The sequence below is a fragment of the Phascolarctos cinereus genome, unplaced genomic scaffold, assembly GCF_003287225.1.
Source record: "Phascolarctos cinereus isolate Bilbo 61053 unplaced genomic scaffold, phaCin_HiC Scaffold_4;HRSCAF=312, whole genome shotgun sequence".
In the NCBI taxonomy this organism is placed as follows: domain Eukaryota; kingdom Metazoa; phylum Chordata; class Mammalia; order Diprotodontia; family Phascolarctidae; genus Phascolarctos; species Phascolarctos cinereus.
Genome location: NW_027555847.1, coordinates 257,965,911 through 257,980,988, shown reverse-complemented (window position 1 = coordinate 257,980,988; position 15,078 = coordinate 257,965,911). Strand labels below are relative to the sequence as shown.

Sequence of the window (15,078 nt, the reverse complement as noted above, 5' to 3'; positions counted from 1 at the left end):
ATCCTCTCCTCTCTGTCATCCATTCAAATAGAGTATTGTGTGAATTATTTGAAGGTAGTTGATAATTTTGATATACTTTGATTGGATTATAGCATTGAGCTTTTTGGGATTTATGTATTTGCACATTTACTTAGACTAGACATGTTCAAAATACTTTACCTTGACTAGATGGAACCAGATTGAACTGGTTTTCCCATCCTTTTTTTTTTAAGTTCTCGATTTGTTGAGATCTAGATTTAACGCTATCTGCAAGTGTTTAGCTGATTTTTATTTGCATTTTAATTGTCATTTAAAAAAACTACTGCTATTCTGAGGAAATGTTATGTATAGCAAAACTTATGCTTCCAAGTAGCTCACATAAATAACTGTTAGAAATATTGAAGTTTATGAGGTAGTTGATTGTTTCAAGAATCTTAGAAGCCCACAATGTAACAAAATCTTTTGTAACAAAGTATTCATGAATGTGTGGTTAAAAATGAATAAAGAGCACCAAGAACTGACAAAGGTTTTGCTGCAAAATCAGTTAATAATCTTAAAATAGGAAAAGTCCTTTCAAAAACCCTGAGAGTTGGAGAGGTTGCTATTAATCCTTTGAACTGTAGTGCAGTATTGTTGAATTTGAATGTTGAAGAATAGCTAGAACACAACTTAAAAAAATGCACTGATTTCTCTTGGTTTGAAGAATATACTTCTCATCAGAGGAAAGACAATACCAAGTGTGAAGTACTAAGGTGTGAAAAAAATTTTTGTTTGCTCAAACTCACTGTTTTACTCAAGATTTTATTAAAATTGTTGTCGAGAAGTGTAGATGAGCAAATAAGATTTGGGGAAACTTTAAACTTTGCACTTCCACTTCAAGTCTTTATACTTCCAGCACACCTTGAAGTTTTGTTCCCAGTGAGGGTAAGATGAACTCTGACAAATACATTGATATTCTAAGGGCATAATTATTCCAGAATTATAAGATATTTCAAATTGAGATAGAACATTATATCGTGATGTTTATTGTACCTCATTAAAGGTTTAAATAATATCCAAGAGATGATATAAAAAAATGCTTCAGTGACCTTGGAAGGTACCTGCTTTAAAACCCATTGAGAACCTATAGGCTATAATCAAGGCTTGACTTTGAAAAAAAATAGAGTATTGGTCAGAGATATATGTAATATTATATGTGATAACATTTGGCTTTCATGATGATGATTTAAAGATTGTGTCACAACAGTTAGAACTCAATGCCAAATCCTGAAAAAAAGATTATAACAAAAGAAGGACTTATTTTATACTTAAAAGCTTTTTTATATGTAAAAAATTGATAAGGTTTATTACGTGAAATTAATTTAATTGTTTCACTTTCTCCCAGTTAATTTACATGCTCCTATTATCTTTGTTATATACAACTCTGGAAAGGTGTAAAAAGTTATCACATAGAGTAATAATGAAAACAGATATCTCAGCTCTGCCTCCAAATGCTAAAAAAATTATCATTTGACTTTGTTTTATGGCCCGAGAATATTTCATTATTATGTAATAAATAATTTTTACACAATATGATCTCTTGAGGAAACTTGGGAATGTTATAGAAATACTATATAGAAATGAATCCAAAACACATGGTTCCACTTATTAGACATATTTTATTCTAATAGAGTTGGCTTTAGGGTATGGAAATATTTTAGAATAAAATAACATTATACAAACAGATATGGATACCTGTCAACATGCAAACTAGACTTTCCCCCCTTTTTTTCTTGTTCTTGTTTTATATGGCCAAATATATTTTAGTCTTAATATGCAGCAAGATTTAATTTAATTTAATTCAATATGTACTTACTAAATGTTACATCCAAGGCATTGTCATTGAGTTTTGGGTATGTGTGGTTTGACTAAATTCTAGGTTACTTAATTTTATACAATATATAAGTTCTTCTCCTCCATTAAAACCCTACACTAATTCTTCATCATGGCCTTGGACTAATATTGGATTTTCTAAGGTTTTGCTAGGGGTGTCTGAGCTCTAGCAAGTCTTACCCTGAAAAATACCACATGAAAAATTATGATTTTCAATTTCTGCAACTGGGGCAAAAGACAGGAGATGGGGTTCAGAGTTGGAATATTAAATTGGAGTGTGGTACTTTGGAAAGGAGACAGATTCTGAGAAAACTTGTTATTTCAAAGATACTAAAAGGGGAGGAAGGATGCCCTGAAATGATACCACTGTCATCCCAGGAACTAGATGAGCAAGAGAGTGAGTATGTCTCACACTGTTGCTATCTGGAATGAATTTCCTATAAATATTCTGCCCTAAGGCAAAACCTCAGTTTCCCTACTGCAGTTATGATTCTGACTTTGCTGCCAAAACCTAGCTCTCTTAAATGGAGAAGCTTGTTGGCAAGGGAAAGAAGGAATGAAATAAACAAGCATTTTTAAACATCTACTATATGTCAGGCACTGTGCTGATCATTTTACAGATATTATTTCATTTGTTTCTCACAACAGCCCTGAAAAGCATGTGTTACGGTTATTTCCATTTTATAGTTGAAAAGACTGAGGAAGACAGGAGTTTAAGTGACTTGCTTAGGATCACACAGCTGGGAAGTGGCTGAGGTTGTATTTGTACTCAAGTCTTCCTGACTCCATGCCTGACTCTTTCCCCTGAATCATTTATCTGCCTCTAAGGGCTTAGTCTTCAGACAGATGATAATTTATTTGGTCACAAGTCATGAAACACTGTATTAAGCTTTGGAATTTCTATGATCTTCAGCATTGAGGGGGGAGGTGGGGCAGAAATAGGGAAACAAGCACAAGGTTGAAATCACAAAGGTCTGAAATATGGAAGCAAGCATTGCATAGTCTGTTACTGGTACATTCAATTAATTTCTTATCTATGTAGGGACTTTGGTTGATTTCATCGAGTTTGTCTAAGTTGGTCTTTAATGTTTCCCCCCCCTCATTCCAAATTTGTATTTCTAGCATGTTTCTTTTCATGGCATCTTATCACCTGAAGTACTTACTTTTGATTTATTATTGCACAGTAGCATTAGAGCAGCTGTTTTCTCTGCAGTGCTTATAGCCTTAAAGAGGATAAAGAAAACACCACATCTGTAATCAGCCTGGTAATGAGCAAAACACCATGAGATAAGTATAGGATTGTATCATGTGTTCTCAGAGATTGTTAAGATCTTTAGCAGGTTGAGAGAATGGAGAGGGAGAAAAAGGAGGAGAGTTGCATTTTGAGGTTTAATTAAAGAATTATGTAATCTACTAGGTTTGTGGATTAGATATAACTACAGCAGTCACCAGACCACACATATTTTTGATGGATTAAGAAATTAGCATTTTTGTCATGCAAACTGAAGCTAACTCCTAGACTTTTACATTTATTTCATCTATATTTTGGTCTATTTACTGAGTTAAAATGTAGTGTAGCATTTAGCTAGGATATAGAAAGTTACTAAACAGTAGGAGAGGGCAACTGCCTTGAAATGATCAAGAATGCAATTTTCTATGCATATGCTCTCTTTATTAAAAAATACTTCAAAAGTAATCTCTGAAAACATTAAGGTATGAGGGACCTGATTACCCCTGTGAAATTTAACCAGAGTCCCAGCAAACAGCTTTTGATTAAAAAAAAATACATAAACAAAACCTATATTCCTTCTGTAAAGGAATAGGAAAGAGAAGCAGCGTGATATAGTGGTCAAAAGGCTTACTTTGAAGTTAGGGAAATGTGTGTTAGAGCCCCTCTTCTGACATTTACTAACTGTATGTTCCTGAGAAAGTCTCTTTACCTCTCAATTCCTAGAGGAATTGTCTAAGTCAGACCATAAATTGCAGAGGAACTGTGAATTTGTATTAGTAGAAAGAGCTCAATATATTGATGACTATGTGTGTTTATTTATATTTTTGCAGGGTGGATGTCAGGAGAGGTGTTGAAAGATCAGAGATAAACTAATCTATGGCTGTACCCAGGAGGGACTTGACGAAAAGCATTAACTACTTCATGAAAAAAAAAAAGAAGAATGAAAATGTTATCAAGTGTGATAATTAAACTTCTCCCTTCCTTTCATCAGAACTTTTTTTGGATGCCAATATTCAGTGATATATGGAAACATATGGATATAGACACAGTAAGTAGTAGAAAAAAATAGAAAAGTCCAGAAATTATTTGTCTGTCTCCTGAGTCACCAAATTTTAACTTCTGCAATTTCAATAGTTATTTTAGAACCAACATAGAGGAACATCCCAACTTTTAGGGACGGAAGGAATTGAGATGTTTAATTTGGAGAACAAAAGAGCTTTGATGATGGCTATCATCAAGTATTTCAAGAATAGTCATATAGAACAGGGATTAGATGGGACCTCTTTGTCCCCAGAGCAATGGGTGAAATTTGAAAAGTGGAATTTTGGGCTGGATGTGGAGGAGAAAAAACATATAATAACAACTTCCTAAGTTAGAGTTATGCAATATAGGAATGAGTTGTTTTGAAATACAGCATATTCTTTCTCATTGAAGGCCTTGAAGCAAAGGCTAGATGAACACTTATTCCTCATGTTGGAGCACTGATTCTTTCCTGCACATAGGTTCAGTTAGAAGACACACACATGTACATGTATATATATATACATATATATGTATGTCAATATATGTACATGTATATGTATGTGTGTATGTTTACACATACATGTATGTGTAAATATAGATATGCAGTTGTTTTCATTCAGTTGTTCAGTCCTGTCAGACTTTTCATGAATCCAAGGACCATAGCACACCAGGTTCTCCTATCCTCCACTAACCCCATACATCTTTCCAATCCATGAGGCTTCCATGACACTATCTAGACACCTTATACTGTGTTATCCCCTTCTAATCTTCTACTTTTGCCTTCAATCTTTCCCAACATCAGCCCTGTCTTCTCATTCTGTGGCCAAAGTATTTAAGTTTTAGTTTCAGTATTTAACCTTCCAATGAATAGTCTTAATTTAGTATTGACTGATTTGATCTTCTTGCTGTCCAAGTGATTCCCCAGTCTTCTCCAGTACCACAATTCAAAGGTGTAGATTCTGCAGTGCTCAGCTTTCCTCATAGTCCAACTCTCACAGCTATACATTGCTACTAGAAAAACCATATTTGCTATAGCTTTCCTTGTAAAGGTATCTTTTACTTTCATGGCTTCAGTCACCATCTGCAGTCATCTTTGAGCCTCAGAACATGAAATCTGACACTGCTTATCTACATTTATAAATAAAAACAGTTAATAAGTAGGTATATATGTATATGAGTGTGTGTAGGTACCTATATAATACATACATACATCTATATGTGTGTATATATTATGAGTGAGTAATCCAAGAATGAGAATCTGCAAACAATTTTGAAATATTTTCTCTTCTTAGGTAGATTACAATTTGTCCTTAATAAGTAGGAAAACCATAATATTCATTCAATTCACTGAGAACTTTAACACTGTTGAGAAGTTTTGGTTTGGGGTTTTGCCATTTTATTTTCATTCTTTCTAATACTGATATTATTTGGTGATCTGTCTGGCATTTTTCTTTTTGACAAGGCTTCAGTAGGGTACAGTAGAAAGAGTGCTGACTTTGAAGAATTTATCGGACCTAAATTTAAATTCTAGTTCTGACACACTGCCTACATGACCTTGCTTAAGTCACTTTAATTTTCTGGCCCTACTTTTCTCATCTGTAAAATAATGAGTTTGAATAAATTCCTTTCTGGCTCTAAATTTATGAACCAGTGATACCAATAAAGAGATTTCATTTTAACCGTTGTCAGAATCATTGATAATATAATGAAATTAAAGTATTTTTGCAAAATGGAAGTGTACTTTAAACATAAGTTTAAGTTCCATGAAAAGCCAATAAAAAGAATCAAAGGAGTTTATTTCAGGAATACAAATATACACAATTTTCAGGGTAATCCTTCTATCTCAACACACTTATTCTGCTGACTGATATTTATAGTCTATCTGAGGAAAAAAAAATATTTTAGGGTAAGTAAATGAATCATGACTTTATTTTATATCTTCTTTGAATCCATGACCCTGTAAATGCATCATTAGATTGCCTGAATATGTGAAAACCAATATCTAGGCACTCCAATTTCACCTCTAGGATTGCTCTTCAGGCTTACTTAGCACCATGGGGTATATTTTCCTCCTACAAAATAATTTCTGTTGTGAGGATATATTTTTGAATAAATTGCTGACTTTGTAAACCTTTGAAGCTGATGGTATGAGAAATTTCTCACTGTCCCCTTGTCTTCACATAAATCTATCAATGTGGAACCAGATCATGCTTTTCTCTATCATTCCCATTTTTCTTCAAACCCCACCCCCATCCCCTCACTTGTATATTGGATTCTACTTCTAGAACCACCATGATCACTGAGAGACCTTTCCCTTTCTCTTTTCCAGGAGCAAGCCTCCATTTCACTTCTTGGCAGCAACTCTATTACATGCTATCTTCACGGTGACCATTATCCCAACAATTTCCCAAGAACTTTGGATTTATCTTCTGGAACCACCCTGTACTCTAACAGGCCTCCATCTTATTTCTCTACCACTAACTGCAAACTATCATGGGACATCATCCCATCTCCTTCCCAAATGAATCTTGGACTCTACCCATGGAATTTCCCTAAATATGATAGGTAGTCTTTACCTTATCTTGCTAAAATCAGGGTTCTACCTCATTGGTTTCATAGTACTGAGAACCAACATTTACAGGGGAAGAATTTGAGGCAAAATTATATAAATTCAGCTGCCCTAATAAAATATGGGCATTTAGGCAACCATGTGCATGGTACCCAAGTAGTGGCGGTCATGTTTGAAATATAGGGCTTCAGCTTTTTAAACAACATGTTTACAAGATATGAAGGAAGAAAGAGTTGCTTTGAAAATCTGAAACAATAATACACAAATACATAAGCAGTTTTGCTGGCTTTGAAAATTTGAAGGTAAAACTATATTTTTCTTTAATATGAAACACATTTAAAAAATATCCCTTTTCATGCCTTGTTTAGAGAGAACAATTTTGTGATTTAAGTTAGATTATGCTCAGCATTTAGAATAGGAAACTGGAAATATAATGTGAAGGCAGATAGGGCAGATTTTATGTATAAGTTTGAACTTCTTCTAGTGTACTACAAATTAAACTCGTCAAATTTTATTAAGCAGCTAATACGTACAAGGCACTAAAAATAGTCCATTCCCTTCAAGAGCTTATTTTCTATTAAAGGAATAAATACAGTCTAGACTTTTAGTTTGTAAAATAAGGCTTACTATATTCTGACTCCAAGCTATATTTCCAAACTGAGATTTCATTATTTCACTTCGTGAAATCTAAGCTCTATCCCAAACAGACTTATGGTTTACCACATATACTTCAGCATTCTCACCCCCAAACTTTTACTTTTTTCTGTACTTTTATCCAGAAACAACGTACCTTCCCACATCCCATCAATCTCTACCTATCAAGATTATCATTTTCCATGTACATTTTAAAAGCAAATGCCTTCCCCTTCTCATCCAGAAATATTATCTCCTTCCTTTGTCTGAGCTCCCACTAACTCAGTATCTTTTATAGTACTAGCAGTGATTTACTTTATATTCCCAATATGCTCACCTACAAAAATATCATATTGTCCCATTCAAGATTGGATATTCCATGAAAGAAGAGATTGCCTGATATTTTCTCTTGAATTCAAATGTACTTATAGCTTAGCATAGCTTTGAATCAGGAAGACATGTAAACATTATGTGAACCTGGGCGAGTTATTTAATCTTCCAGTGTCACTCAAAAATCCTTAAAGACTATAAATCCAAATGTAGGTGCTAGTTTGCATTGTTTTCTTATCAAGATTCAGTATGCCGATAAGACCATAGATATAGTCCAAACCAATTAATAGCAATAACAAAAACAGCACTTGATACAAAGCAGTGCATACAGTAGGTAGCAAAGAAATATTTGGTGGATTAAATTAAATGAGTAAAAATAAAGGAGTAAAGTCTGAAGAATGATTTCTATCCTGCTGCCCATTAATAGTGGCTCAGAAGAATTGGGATGGCCACTTTTTCCTCATCATTTCTCCATCAGCTACTTCCTGTAATCATTTTAACTGAATATTTATGTAAATATAAGGAGGAATTCCTATTTTCTAAATGTTTGCTTCTAATTACAGATTGCAAACTTTGTATTAAAAGGCGATTGTCAATATTGTGTAAATATTGTAGCAACTGTTGCACTCATATTTGTTCTCTAAGCATTCATTTGGAAATCTTCAACCTCGTCAGAAGGTCAAGGGATGAATGATATCCCAATAGCTTTATATAAATTGTGTGTTAGCTGATTTCCATTCAGACAGCTTGTTAATCTTTCCAGGTTCATTTGAAGACTAGCATTCATCTTACTAATATGCATCAAATGGCAATATGACAGTCACAACAACATTCATGTAAATAAAAGTTTTATCAGAGAAGATAAAACAACATTTTTAATAAATTATACAGAATAAATGCATACTAATATGTTTTATATATTATATATTTACATGGATTATGTGTGTGTGTGTGTGTGTGTGAAATACAGTATTAGTTACCTACAAAAGTGAAACCAATCACCCTAAATTTCAGAGCTAGTAAGTGGCAACTTGGAGACTTCAATAAGAATTTATTAAGCTCCTACTATGGGCCAGACACTGTGCTAAGTATATAAAGTTAAAAAGAAAAAGAACAAAAATAAAACCCTTTAATGGGAAAGAGTTTAATATAATGGGATGTGTATACACACATATGTAGCATGTGTGTGAGTCTGTGTTTATTTATAAAATACAAAGTGAAAAAGTGTACATTTATACAAAATATTTAAATAAAATATTTTGGAATAGGGCTGCTATATTTTTGCACATGTAGGTCCTTTTGTCTTTTTTAGGATATCTTTGGGATAGAGACCTAGCAGTGGTATTGCTGAATCAAAGGGTATACACAGTTTGATTGCCCTTTGGGCATAGTTCCAAATTGCTCTCCAGAAGGCTTGGATCACTTCACATCTACACACATTAGTGTCTGGGACACATTAATGTCCCAATTTTCCCACATCCTGCACAACATTTATTATTTTCCTTTTTTGTCATATTAGTCTATCTGATTTTTGTGAGGTGTTATGTCAGAGTTCTTTTAATTTATATTTCTCCAATCAAAAGTGATTTAGAGCACTTCTTCATATACCTTTAGAGACCTTTGATTTCTTCATCTGAAAACTGCCTGTTCATACTCTTTGACCATTTACTATTGAGCAGTTTCTTTTATTCTCATAAATTTGACTCAGTTCTCTATATATATGAAAAATGAGGCCTTTATCAGAAACACTTGCTGTAAAGATTGTTTAACAGCTTTCTGCTTTCACTTCTAATCTTGGTTGCATTGATTTTGTTTGTACAAAAGCTTTTTTAAAATTTAATATGGTCAAAATTATCTATCCTACATTTCATAATGTTCTTTATCTCTTGTTTGTCATGAATTTTTACCCTCCCCATAAACCTAATTCGATTGCTTCATTGTCTATGGTCCTTTTAGCAAGATGTAGTTTCCTTCTGTATCTCTTTTAATTAGATCTATTTTTGCTTTTACTTTGTCTAACATCAGGATTTCTACATCTTTTTTTCTTATTTCAGCTTAAGCATAATAAATTCTATGCCACTCCCTTACCTTCATTCTGTGTGTGTCTCTCTGCTTCAAGTGTGTTTCTTGTAAATAACATAATGTAGGGTTCTGAGTTTTGATTTACTTTACTATCCACTTCCATTTTATGGGAGAGTTCATCATATTCACAGTTATGATTACTACCTCTGTGTTCCCCTCCATCCTATTCTTCTTCCTCTTGGTCCTTTCTCTCCGTTCACCCTTTCCCACATCCCAGTGCTTTGCTTCTGTCTAAGACCTTCCCTGATCTGCCCTTCCTTCTGTCAGTCTCCAACCTCACTACCCTTTACTTAATCTCCTTCCTTCCTACTTCCCTGTTGGGTAAGATAGATTTCAATACTCATCTGATTGTGTGTATCATTCCCTCTTTGAGCCAAAACTGATGAGAGGAAGGTTCAAGTAATGTCCATCAACCATCCTCCCATCTTCCCCTCCAATACAATAGGTATTTCTTTCCTCTTCTTATGAGATAATTTACACAATTCTAACCCTCCCTGCCTTCTGCACACATTTTACTTCCCTTTCTCATTTCTTATTTTTTTATGGCATTCCCTCAAATACACAGTATACCCATGCCCTCTGCCTATGTATATTCCATTTTCAGGAATGTTAGTGATACATTTTTTTTTAATAGTTAAGTATTATCTTCCTGTATACGGATGTAAACAGTTGACCTCTATTGAATCCCTTATGTTTTATTTTCCCTTTTTACCTGTTTGTTCTTCTGTTGGGTGTTGATATTAGAGGTTAAATTTTGGTTTAATTCTGGTCATCTCCTAATGAAGTTTGAAATCCATCTAGTTTGTGGAATGACCATTTTCCCCTTTATGTATTGTGCTTAATTTTGCTGGCTAAGGATTTCTTGGTTGTAGTCCTAGCTCCTTTGCCCTCTGAAATATCATGTTCCATGACCTCTGATCTTTTAATGTTGCAGTCATCAAATCCTGTGTGATCCTAATCATGACTCCTTGGTACTTGAATTGTTTCTTTCTGGCTTTTTCCTCGACCTGATTTTTCTGAAATTTGACTATAGTGTTCCTTAGGGTTTTTATTTGGGGATCTTTTTTTTTTTCTTCTTGAGGTGGATTCTTTCATTGCCTGCTTTCCCTCTGGTTCCAGGACATCTGGGCAGTTTTCCTTGATAATTTCTTGAAAGATTCTTTCCAGGTCCTCTGTTTGATTATAGCTTTCAGGTAGTGCAGTGATTCTGATATTGCCTTTCCTGAATCTATTTTCAAGGTCAGTTGTTTATCTCATGAAATATTTTAAATTTTCTTACATTTTTTCACTCATTTATACTCATTTGATTGATTCATGATTTCTCACAGAGTCATTAGTTTCCACTTGTCCAATTCTAACTTTTAAAGTTTTGTTTTCCTCAATTAGCTTTTGTACTGTCTTTTCCATTTGGCCAATTGTACTCTTTGAGGAGTTGTTTTCTTCAGTGAATTTTTGTATCTCCTTTCCAATTTGGCCAATTCTACTTTTTTTTTTCAGCCAAAGACAAGGTTTATTAAAGATCCACTGTATTAGACAGACTCTTAAGGAATCTGAGCATCTGTGAGCTATTGGCTAGATTGTACTTTTACCTTCAATGTCCATGACCAGATGGGTCACAGGGCAGGTAAGGCAAGAGTAATTGGTTAAAACAGAGCATATAGCCATGATAAAGTGGGTAACCTTACCTTTGGCCTCAATTTTTGCCCAGGACTTGGCGAGAGAAATGGAGAAAGTGGAAGTGCTACCAAACCCCAGGATCCCCTGTCATTCCCAGTCTTAAGAAGACTGGAGGATGGGGTACTGGGGGAGAACTCCACCACTTTTCCAGCCTCAAAGACAGTCCTTCTTCCAATGTTTCTCCAGATCACATCTTGGGCAGGATCACAAAGGCATAGGTCATGAGGCTTCTTTTGGGGAGATGACCTGGAGGGGCATTTCTTGGACCAGTGGGCCTCCTTGTGGCCCTCACTGCCCTAGGTGATGGGCTTCCTCCTAGGGGGCACCCTGGAGGGGCATTCTTTAGATCAGTGACCTTCCTGGTGGCATCAAAAGCAGGTTTTCCAACTTCAGGAGTTTCTAGGAACACCCTTGGGTCTTTTTCTGGCCATGACAGCAGCCAAGAATTGAGCATGTTCTCTTTCTCTAGCTTTTTCTTTTCTTTCCTTTTTTTTCCCCCTCTGCTGCTACTAAGTCTCTGTTATTAAAAGCTCCAAAGGCCATCTCCAGTAATTGGTCTGAGGTGTTTGGGGTGCCATTGCCAATTTCTGCAGTTTCCTCCTTATATCTATGGCAGACTGACTAATGAAATACATGCTAAGGATTGTTGCCCCTTCTATAAAACTGGGATCTCCTTCTACTTCTAGAACACCAAATGACGGATGATGCTAGTGCTGCAGGAGGAGCAGGAGGCCCAAGGTGCCCCAGAGTCAGAGGCCAAGGTGGCTTCCATGGTGGCTTTGGCAGTGGGGGCCAAGGTCGAGGTCAGGACTGTGATCAAGGCCACAGGGCACAGGAAGGAAAGTCCAAAGACAAGGAGTGGGTTTCTGTCACTAAACCAGGCTGGCTAGTCAAGGACATGAAGATAAAGTCTTTGGAAGAGATCTACCTTTTCTCCCTTCCTATCAAGGATTCTGAGATCATGGATTTCTTCCTGGGATCTTCACTGAAAGATAAGGTTCTGAAGATCATGCCTGTTCAGAAACAAACTACAGCTGGACAATGTACCAGGTTCAAGGCTTTTGTGGCCATTGGTGACTACAGTGGTCACGTTGACCTGGGTGTCAAGTGCTCCAAGGAAGTGGCCAGAGCTATTTGTGGTGCTATCAATCTGGCCAAGCTGTCCATCATTCCTGTGAGATGTGGCTAGTGGGGGAACAAGATTGGCCAGCCTCACATCGTGCCCTGCAAGGTTGCCGGGAGATGTGGATTGGTTCTGGTGCACCTGATCCCCTCCCCTAGAGGTAGTGGCATCGTCTCAACTCCTGTGCCTAAGAAGCTCCTGATGATGGCTGGAATTGATGACTGCTATACATCTGCAAGAGGCTGTACTGCTACTCTGGGCAACTTCGCTAAAGCTACCTTTGATGCTATCTCCAAAACATACAGCTATCTAACCCCAGACCTATGGAAGGAGACTGTGTTCATTAAGTTTCCCTATCAGGAATTCACCAACCATCTTGTGAAGACTCATACTCAAGTGTCTGTCCAGAGGACCCAGGCAGCTGCTGTGGCAACCACATAGATGTTTTTTTATAAACAGATAAATTGAACTATGCCTGCTAAAATCTCTCTCTCTCTCTCTCTCTCTCTCTGTATATATATATATATATATATATATATATATATATATATATATATATATATATATATATATGTATATATATATCTGTATATCTATATATCTATGTACATATACATATATATATACACATACACACACACTTATATAAATAAATATATGTATACATATATATACACATACACATACACTTATGTAAGTAATATATATATACGTATACATACACATATATAACATATACACACATTTACGTAAATAGATAAATAAATATATATGTATACATACACATATATATACATACACACACTTATATAAATAAATAAATAAATAAATAAATTTTTATATATATATATATATATATATATATATATATATATATATATATATATATATATATATATATGTATGTATGTATATATGGTCAGGATCTAAATTTGTATACTTTTGAATAAATTCTAGCAGCTTGTCTTGGAAAAAGTAAGAGTTTTTATTTTCTCCCTGAGTAATTTCCTTATCTTTTTTGAAAATTTGCTTGCTTTTGAAATGCAGTTTTTAGGCCTTCTAACAGGCAAAATACCATATAGTCTCTCTTTCCCCCATCTTCACTCTTCTGATAAGCCCATCCTGGGTCAGTAGTGGGAACAGCAGCTGTTCCTGAGGGCTGTTTTATGAGGTCATTACTAGCCAAATGGTCCCCAATTTTTTGGGCTTATTCCCAGATTCTCTTCTTCTTCTTAGTTGTACAACAGGTGGAGAAGATGATATGCAAATCATCCCAAGAAATCTTGAATTGTAGGGGCCTGCCCCTAAAACCCTCAGTAAACTTAGTGGGATCTTCTGAGTATTGTCCCAGTTTCTCTTTGACCTGAATGAGTTCTGAAATGAAGAACAGAATATGCACCCTAATTGTCCCATTGGGGGAGACAGGAACTTCCCTTAGAGGAAAAAGCCCTAAAGGCATTGTGGGAACTGGGGCTAGGGAGAAAGGGAGATAGGAATTCCCACTTCTTGTGAGTGAGGAACTGGGGAATGCTCGCTGAACTGGTGTGGACTGCAAATCCTGGGGATTTGGCTGGCAAGGGGAAAAATCAGCTGGCACTGGAGGAGGAGGAAGTGTCTGAAGAGGAGATACCACTGAGACTGGGGCCTGGGTAGTCCTTGCCTCAGGATAAAGGGCCAGGAGAGGAGGTGCCAAGGCAAGGTCCTTGTCCAAAGCCTGAGTAGGGGCCACCTCAAGAGTAGGTGTTTGGGGAGGAAATGCAGGGTAGGATACATAGAAGATGAGCAAGGCAGGATACAAAGGGAGGAGGGCTAGAGGAAAGGAAGGAGAACCAAGGGAAGGGGGGGACATGGGAAACAGGGTGGGGCAGAGGAGAATGGGGTGGAGATAGGAGCTGTGGAGGTGGTGTTAACAGAGGATGGGTAGAGAGGGGTGTGCTCTAGGACTGAGGGCCATAAGAGAGTCATCCAAAAAGTCTAGTTGATCCCCATTCCCCGTTTGGGGGGGGGGGTCTAGCTACAAGCATCCTACAATCTTTTCTGAGAATGGATCTTGAGAAAGTTTGAAAAAAGTTATCATGTAGGGAATTTCCACCCATTTTTCTTCTCTGCTACAATATCGTTCTAACTCTGAGACAGTATGTTGCTGTAATGTCTCAAAAATGAGCCATGCCTCATAATTTTCTAGGTGATACTGAGGCCAAACAGTGTCACAAAACAATAAAAGCATGTTCTAAGTTCTTTAAAGAAACTGAATTCTCCCCAATTTTGTAAAAGATAGCCCAAAGGCGAATGTTTGGGAGTTAAAGGGGATTGACCTTTTGCAGGCATAGAGGCTGAAAGTCCCTCCCTCCTTAAAGGAGGATTTGGGAATAAGACTCAGGAAAAAAAAAAGCTCAGAAAAGCACCTGAAATTTTCCTCAATTCCCTAGCTCTGAGAGAATTAAGAGGATTGGTCCTTTGCTTCTGGATAGGGACTTGGAAGGTGTGCCCAAGTTCATGGTCATGAACAGAATCACTGGACCAAGAGCATGAGAGCATAAGGCTGAGTTCAAGACATCC

General features: G+C 36.2%; 1 pseudogene; it reads left to right on the top strand.

Annotated features, from left to right (window-relative positions):
* The first annotated feature begins 12,090 nt into the window (after window positions 1-12,090).
* On the top strand, window positions 12,091-12,960 carry LOC110201167 (small ribosomal subunit protein uS5 pseudogene; annotated as a pseudogene).
* The last annotated feature ends 2,118 nt before the right edge of the window (window positions 12,961-15,078 follow it).